The following is a 9,610-nucleotide window of genomic DNA, read 5'->3' as shown; positions in this document are numbered from 1 at the left end:
AGACAGACGACAGACAGACGAAAGACAGACGACAGACAGACGACAGACAGACGACAGACAGACGACAGACAGACGACAGACAGACGACAGACAGACGACAGACAGACAGACGACAGACAGACGACAGACAGACGACAGACAGACGACAGACATACGACAGACAAACGACAGACAGACGACAGACAGACGACATACAAACGACAGACAGACGACAGACTGACGACAGACAGACGACAGACGGACGACAGACAGACAGATGACAGACAGACGACAGACAGACGACAAACAGACGACAGACAAATGACATACAGACGACAGACAGACGAAAGACAAAAAGACGACAGACAGACGACAAACAGACGACAGACAGACAGACGACAGACAGACGACAGACAGACGACAGACAGACGACAGACAGACGACAGACAGACGACAGACAGACGACAGACAGACGACAGACAGACGACAGACAGACGACAGACAGACGACAGACAGACGACAGACAGACGACAGACAGACGACAGACAGACGACAGACAGACGACAGACAGACGACAGACAGATGACAGACAGACGACAGACAGACGACAGACAGACGACAGACAGACGACAGACAGACGACAGACAGACGACAGACAGACGACAGACAGACGACAGACAGACGACAGACAGACGACAGACAGACGACAGACAGACGACAGACGGACGACAGACAGACAGATGACAGACAGACGACAGACAGACGACAAACAGACGACAGACAAATGACATACAGACGACAGACAGACGAAAGACAGACAGACGACATACAGACGACAAACAGACGACAGACAGAAGACAGACAGACAGACGACAGACAAACGACAGACAGACAAAAGACAGAAAGACGACAAACAGACGACAGACATACGACAGACATACGACAGACAGACGACAGACAGACGACAGACAGACGACAGACGACGGACGACAGACGACAGACAGATGACAGACAGACGACAGACAGACGACAGACAGACGACAGACAGACGACAGACAGACGACAGACATACGACAGACAAACGACAGACAGACGACAGACAGACGACATACAAACGACAGACAGACGACAGACTGACGACAGACAGACGACAGACGGACGACAGACAGACAGATGACAGACAGACGACAGACAGACGACAAACAGACGACAGACAAATGACATACAGACGACAGACAGACGAAAGACAAAAAGACGACATACAGACGACAAACAGACGACAGACAGAAGACAGACAGACAGACGACAGACAAACGACAGACAGACAAAAGACAGAAAGACGACAAACAGACGACAGACATACGACAGACATACGACAGACAGACGACAGACAGACGACAGACAGACGACAGACGACGGACGACAGACGACAGACAGATGACAGACAGACGACAGACAGACGACAGACAGACGACAGACAGACGACAGACAGACAGACGACAGACAGACGACAGACAGACGACAGACAGACGACAGACAGACGACAGACAGACGACAGACAGACGACAGACAGACGACAGACAGACGACAGACAGACGACAGACAGACGACAGACAGACGACAGACAGACGACAGACAGACGACAGACAGACGACAGACAGACGACAGACAGACGACAGACAGACGAAAGACAGACGACAGACAGACGACAGACAGACGACAGACAGACGACAGACAGACGACAGACAGACGACAGACAGACGACAGACAGACGACAGACAGACGACAGACAGACGACAGACAGACGACAGACAGACGACAGACAGACGACAGACAGACGACAGACAGACAGACGACAGACAGACGACAGACAGACGACAGACATACGACAGACAAACGACAGACAGACGACAGACAGACGACATACAAACGACAGACAGACGACAGACAGACGACAGACAGACGACAGACAGACGACAGACAGACGACAGACAGACGACAGACAGACGACAGACAGACGACAGACAGACGACAGACAGACGACAGACAAACGACAGACAGACGACAGACAGACGACAGACAGACGACAGACAGACGACAGACAGACGACAAACAGACGACAGACAGACGAAAGACAGACGACAGACAGACGACAGACAGACGACAGACAGACGACAGACAGACGACAGACAGACGACAGACAGACGACAGACAGACGACAGACAGACAGACGACAGACAGACGACAGACAGACGACAGACAGACGACAGACATACGACAGACAAACGACAGACAGACGACAGACAGACGACATACAAACGACAGACAGACGACAGACTGACGACAGACAGACGACAGACGGACGACAGACAGACAGATGACAGACAGACGACAGACAGACGACAAACAGACGACAGACAAATGACATACAGACGACAGACAGACGAAAGACAAAAAGACGACAGACAGACGACAAACAGACGACAGACAGACAGACGACAGACAGACGACAGACAGACGACAGACAGACGACAGACAGACGACAGACAGACGACAGACAGACGACAGACAGACGACAGACAGACGACAGACAGACGACAGACAGACGACAGACAGACGACAGACAGACGACAGACAGACGACAGACAGACGACAGACAGACGACAGACAGACGACAGACAGACGACAGACAGACGACAGACAGACGACAGACAGACGACAGACAGACGACAGACAGACGACAGACAGACGACAGACAGACGACAGACAGACGACAGACAGACGACAGACAGACGACAGACAGACGACAGACAGACGACAGACAGACGACAGACAGACGACAGACGGACGACAGACAGACAGATGACAGACAGACGACAAACAGACGACAGACAAATGACATACAGACGAAAGACAGACAGACGACATACAGACGACAAACAGACGACAGACAGAAGACAGACAGACAGACGACAGACAAACGACAGACAGACAAAAGACAGAAAGACGACAAACAGACGACAGACATACGACAGACATACGACAGACAGACGACAGACAGACGACAGACAGACGACAGACGACGGACGACAGACGACAGACAGATGACAGACAGACGACAGACAGACGACAGACAGACGACAGACAGACGACAGACAGACGACAGACATACGACAGACAAACGACAGACAGACGACAGACAGACGACATACAAACGACAGACAGACGACAGACTGACGACAGACAGACGACAGACGGACGACAGACAGACAGATGACAGACAGACGACAGACAGACGACAAACAGACGACAGACAAATGACATACAGACGACAGACAGACGAAAGACAAAAAGACGACATACAGACGACAAACAGACGACAGACAGAAGACAGACAGACAGACGACAGACAAACGACAGACAGACAAAAGACAGAAAGACGACAAACAGAAGACAGACATACGACAGACATACGACAGACAGACGACAGACAGACGACAGACAGACGACAGACGACGGACGACAGACGACAGACAGATGACAGACAGACGACAGACAGACGACAGACAGACGACAGACAGACGACAGACAGACAGACGACAGACAGACGACAGACAGACGACAGACAGACGACAGACAGACGACAGACAGACGACAGACAGACGACAGACAGACGACAGACAGACGACAGACAGACGACAGACAGACGACAGACAGACGACAGACAGACGACAGACAGACGACAGACAGACGACAGACAGACGACAGACAGACGACAGACAGACGACAGACAGACGACAGACAGACGACAGACAGACGACAGACAGACGACAGACAAACGACAGACAGACGACAGACAAACGACAGACGATAGACAGACAGTCGACAGACAGTCGACAGACAGTCGACAGACAGTCGACAGACAGTCGACAGACAGTCGAAAGACAGTCGACAGACAGTCGACAGACAGTCGACAGACAGTCGACAGACAGTCGACAGACAGTCGACAGACAGTCGACAGACAGTCGACAGACAGTCGACAGACAGTCGACAGACAGTCGACAGACAGTCGACAGACAGTCGACAGATAGTCGACAGACATTTGACAGATAGACGACAGACAGACAGACGATAGACAGACCACAGACAGACAGACAGACGACAGACAGACGACAGACAGACGACAGACAGACGACAGACAGACAGACGACAGACGACAGACAGACGACTAACAGATGACAGACAGACGACTGACAGACAGACGACAGACTGACAACAGACACACAGACGACAGACGACAGACGACAGACGACAGACAGACGATAGACAGACGACAGACAGACGACAGACAGACGACAGACAGACGACAGAGAGACCAAAGATAGATGACAGACGATGAGCTCTTTTCATCAATATTCATCTCAATGAAGAAAATTGATCTTCTTCCGCTGTAGTTACATTTTTATTTTGTTTCTTAGTTTGATGGTGTTTCTATCAAAAACAAAAACTTTGCTCTAAGATAAGTTCTGCACATCATCAACATTGGCCAAGAACATTTTTAATGATAGTCTTTGTTACATGAAGTTGAATCCAATTTTACCACCTCCAGATAAAAAGCAAAATGAAAGCACTAACAACTGTTTTGTAGCATCCGGTTTCATGTTTTCACCATAACTTCTCACCCGTGACTCACAACAGCAGAATACATATGTAGGGGAAAAGTTCATATAACGCCCCATGTGGCTAATACGCGCCACTCTTGTTTTGAAGAATCTGAAACATTTTAAGCCTGCAAAATATTACCAATTTGTTTTAAATGCTGTGATTGGTCATGGCTAGTATGAATTTTTCCTTGAAATGCCCCTGTGTCGTGATAATTTCACAATTTAGGTTTTTCTTCATTTCGATCTAAATTTTAAAAGACTTTCAATAAGGTGTCACCAAGCAGAGAAAAACGAATAAGACAATATTTTCTGACACATCGATAGAGGAGAATCTAAATTATGGTTTTATGCTAAAAAATCATACTGAACTCGCTAAGGTATGCTTTTCATGGGTATGTTCTATCATGCGCCCATGCGCTGTTTATAATGCGCCAATCGTAGTAGGCTGAAAATAGCATTAATTTTTCAAAAAGGCCAATTTTCATTGAAAATGAACAAAAAGTCTAAAACCATATTTTTAGCGTTAATTCAGCCCAAAAAATCTATTTTTCATTTTTTGTTAAATTTCTATTAGTCCATTTTGATTTTCTTTCCAGTCAAAGTGTCTGTAAGTATTGGTGTGTTTTCGGTCTTCGGCTGCTCTCGGGTGTGTTCGGCTGCTAGGCGCGTATTGAATACACAGCGGCGCGTATTCGCAACACAGTTTTGTTCTGTGGCTTTGAATATGGTTTTAAAAAATCATGTTTTTGAAGAAACTATAGCAATTTAAGGAATGAAAAACCATAGGAATTTGTAGAAAACACTTTTCTTCAACGATTACACCCATTTTGAACACAATTTGTACGTGGAATACATAGAAAATCAGCGATTCACTTAGGTGGCGCATAATAGGGCATGTTCCCCTATTTAAGGGAGCAGCAGCATCTGTTGTTTATTGACCAATGGATCGAATGAAAGCAGAGAAAGTATCGCGCCGTAAAAGTAGTAACACTTCATTGATGGAAATTCGAGCTGAGGATGCTGTTTTCCTCTTTTATGTACCCAGTAGCTTCCCGCAACACTGTTATTGTTACCGTCATTATTCGACCGAGAATCAGCGAGCGCACGATTGTAATGGCATTTTCTGCTTTTCTTTTTTCCGTTCATTCCAGACTGAAAACGTCGAACGTCCGTCTTCTTCTCGATGTCGGGAAGGAGATAACTCCACAGCCAGACCACAGGCCCCAACACCACCAGCACCACCCTCCACACCACGGAAAACCAAAGGTAAGACAAAATTGATTTTTCGCTGCTTCTGTCAGCTGCAGTATTTGTCGATTAGTAACAACAAATGTTAAAGTCAGTTTAGATTTGAATTTTGTTAATCAATGTTATAACTAACAACCTTCAATGTAAACTTTTGGGATTTGTCAAACACAAATCTAAAGGGTTTTCTAGACAATTTAAGCCTCAAATAAATAGCTTTGGACCTAAACTGTGTGGCATGGTGCTCGTTTCTTCACATCGTAAATGATTGTCATTTCCGATTGAATTATTGTTAGGGCCATTTCTGTGAATGGAGAGAAAGAGGTGTTTCACTTCTTACTAGTACAGGAAGGTGCTAGGTCCTTGAACACTCTCTCTTTCTCTCTTCAACTGCAGTTTCGTTCCTTTCACTCTACAATGCCGGTTTCCATCAATCAGGACTGCGGTGCGTGATTCACGCCCATTCATTTTGAGGGAAAATATTGTTGTTTAGGGTGCACGAAACTTTTTTCAAACATAGATTTTCGATCGAAACAAGTATTTCGAATATTTTTTATACATTCAAAGAGATCAATTTTAACGGAGAAAGGTTTAACGCCCAACCACCCTATCTCCGTTTCTACGGCCATACTAAGTACAATATGTTGTTGTAAACGTTAATCCCTATAAAAATGCAGTTTCAGAGGCTTCATAGTCACTAATATGTAAGAAGATAAAGCATCAGAATGAAAAAATTAAATAATCAAAGTTTTCGGATGACATCATTTAGGTCCTGCTAATTTTTTTTACAAGTTCTACGTGGATATTCTAACAAGTTCTGAAGAGTTCAAGCTAAGTTCGAAGTAAGGATTTGGAGCTTTTTGAAAAGTTTACATTGCCAGTTTTTTGGACCTACCCTCTATGAAAAGTATTTAAAAATCGAGCAGATAAAATTTACAGGTCACCATTCTTTGACTTTGAAACTAGGTACCCTAATGGCACCTAATGGGCTACTTATTTTGTCCAAACTTTTCGAATGTGATTTTTTACAGATTAGAGCTGGCCAGAAGTGTTTAATTTCCCTACTTTTCTAAAAACATATAATGCACTTCCAAAATGTGATCGTGAAATGTTAACTTATGATCGCAAGTTCGTAAGCAAAAGAAATGACAGTCGATTGTTGAAAACATTTTGAATATTGGTATGTTTGCCAGCTTGTTTGTTAGACAATCTCTCATTGTGTGTAACCATAGTTACCACAAAAATTGTTTTATTTTCATAATAAACTAAATGAGCGTAAAGGATAGGCATGAAGTAAACATTGAATGATAGGCTGGCAGATTTTTAAAGGTTTTAATTAATTTTGAAATTCGTTTTTTCCTCTCATCAAAGTAAAAAAAAAAATATCTGAACGAGCGATCTTATGAGCGTGCTTGTCCGAGTGAACCGAGTGAGAGCGATGCATAATACCAGATATACTAGAACCGATATACACCACTTAACGAGAAATCGGGAGACACGAATAGCGCTATCTGGCGACAGAAATGGAAGTATTACACTGTGAATTTTTTCGGAGCTTTGATCAGAGATGCCAGTTGTCCTGATTTTTCAATTGACAATCGCAAAAAGTGTGTCGTAGCATATCGAAAAGGCGGAAGTAAAATGAGTACTTTTTGAATAAATATGAATTATTAACAGTGCATATTCTTACAATTCTTAAAACGTTATCCAAACCCTTAAAGCATCGGCAGCGGTAAGTGCTATCGAAGGTGTTAACCCGGGACACATACTAGGTCCTTTTTAGGCTTTAGCAGCTCCTTTGCGCACCGGTAAGTGCTTAACTAGTTTCCATTTTTGCCACTGGTGACGCTCCGATAGGTGTTGTTGTTTTATGTTGCTATTTTCTTTTGTAAATTTTTCCTAAACACTTTAGCACCTGTCAAATCAGGACCTTGTCGGTATTCAGGCCAGGAGCCATAGGCTTGCTTTTTCAATACATACCAAAGAGCAAGTGTCAAAAATGAGTGTTATTATAGCTTTGACACCTGACCGCTGCTGATACTCTTAAACATCGTGATTGTAATATTACTATCGATTTGACGCAAAGTTTAAAAAAGGAAGAATGAAATGGGAATGTTATTAGACTCTAAAACTTTTAGGTTAAGCATTCGTTATAAATGACTAATTTATTATAAATGACTAATTTATAATAACTAAAAATAAATTGATTTACGACATTCGCGATGAAATCTGCCAGCACAGATTTTAGACTTTTGCATTGCAAATTTCCGCCAGCACTTTACGAGTAAACAAACAAACTACGTATTCTCAATCAAACATTTGCGCCTTTAGTTTCATTAAATCGAATTCCATAAAATTTATTTCATCTTTGTCTTCATTTCGAGTTTTTAACAACGATCCGTTAGCTAGAATATGTCATACAAAACGGCAAATCAAAATAAGCGGAAGCTTAATACAAATTTTAAAAGCTTAGCTAAGAGACGAAAATTAAATATAGATAAATAAATAAAAAATAGAAATTCAAAAATTCAAATTATTATAAATTTTTCCTAGTTATATTTAAATAGTTTTTTTGTGTTTTGGATTATCATTTGTTTTGTAATAGTAAAAAATAATAAATGTTTCATTTCAAAACCAATATAAATGCCATTCGGAACCTGAGATGAATTTTCATTTAATTTCGTCACATTCCATGGCGGGAACAGAATTTTTCCTTCTTGGGAATAACAAATGACTTGATGCTTAATGTGCACACAATTTTAGTGTTAATTAAAAAAAGTGCTTAAATTTTGTTTTCTCCTTGATTATCGCTTCTGTGAAACTTTTTCAGCTTTGATTTTTTATTTTTTTAGATTTTTGTTTTGCGTTCACGTTCGCAAATAAATGATAGAAAAACATTGAGAAATATATCGCATTCCGATTATTAATTGAGAATCGAAAGAGTTTTTTCCTATTTATTTCAGTACAATTGGTTTAAATATGAAAGAAAAAACAATCCTGTTGTACACATTTGTTTCATTATTAAAAAAAATCAATTTGTGCCCTTTCAAAATGTTAAACTGGAGCTGTCAAAATGCTGATCAGGGGTGCCATCCGAACATATTTTCATCACTTTCATGTTCAGTTTAGGAACACATAAAAAAATTCCGTTTATTTAAGAAATGAATTCAAAATTCGCACCACCAGCCTTCTCTTCTTTCATGTTTTTCAGAAGATATGTCACAAGTTTCTTAGGCATAATTTCAAGTCCATTATCAGAAAACATGGATATTAGTTGTTAGCCTTTTTTTTTGGAGCACTGGCATTTCGGAAACGATTTGTTAGCATTGATTTTTTTTATCAATTAATTAATTATGAACATTTAAAGGAGATTATTGTCATGATATTGCTGGATAAAAGCTCGGTATAATATCCTTTGACCTGAGATCTAGATTTGATAAATGTTCTAACAATTTTTATAGTTTGATAATGATAAACCAATTTGTTTGAAAATGTTCAAATATCAACAAGAAGCATCCAGCATGAGACAATTACAGTACCATCTTTTTTTTGTAAATTCTTTATTTTAAACGGCTCATACCATCTTTAAATACGAATCGTTTAAAAAACCCATTTTTTTGCCAAATTGAAAACCGACACCCGTCATCTAGTTAAGAGAAAATAACGATATTTCTACGTAAATATTTTTTTCTTTAACTATTATTAGTTAGCAAAATTTTTAT

At 42.0% G+C, this 9,610-nt stretch overlaps 1 protein-coding gene across 6 annotated transcripts in view; it reads left to right on the top strand.

Moving 5' to 3' along the window:
- Positions 1-9,610, top strand: part of LOC129750541 (uncharacterized) — a 380,798-nt gene that overhangs the window by 196,178 nt on the left and 175,010 nt on the right. For all 6 annotated transcript variants that reach the window (XM_055745501.1, XM_055745502.1, XM_055745498.1 and 3 more), the window contains exon 3: positions 5,795-5,909. The gene's annotated coding sequence lies outside the window, so the exon portion shown is untranslated. The remainder of the gene's footprint in view (positions 1-5,794; positions 5,910-9,610) is intronic.

Source organism: Uranotaenia lowii, chromosome 3 (assembly GCF_029784155.1).
Source record: "Uranotaenia lowii strain MFRU-FL chromosome 3, ASM2978415v1, whole genome shotgun sequence".
In the NCBI taxonomy this organism is placed as follows: Eukaryota; Metazoa; Arthropoda; class Insecta; order Diptera; family Culicidae; genus Uranotaenia; species Uranotaenia lowii.
The sequence above is the reverse complement of the archived record's forward strand: the minus strand, read 5'-3'. Positions and strand labels throughout refer to the sequence as shown.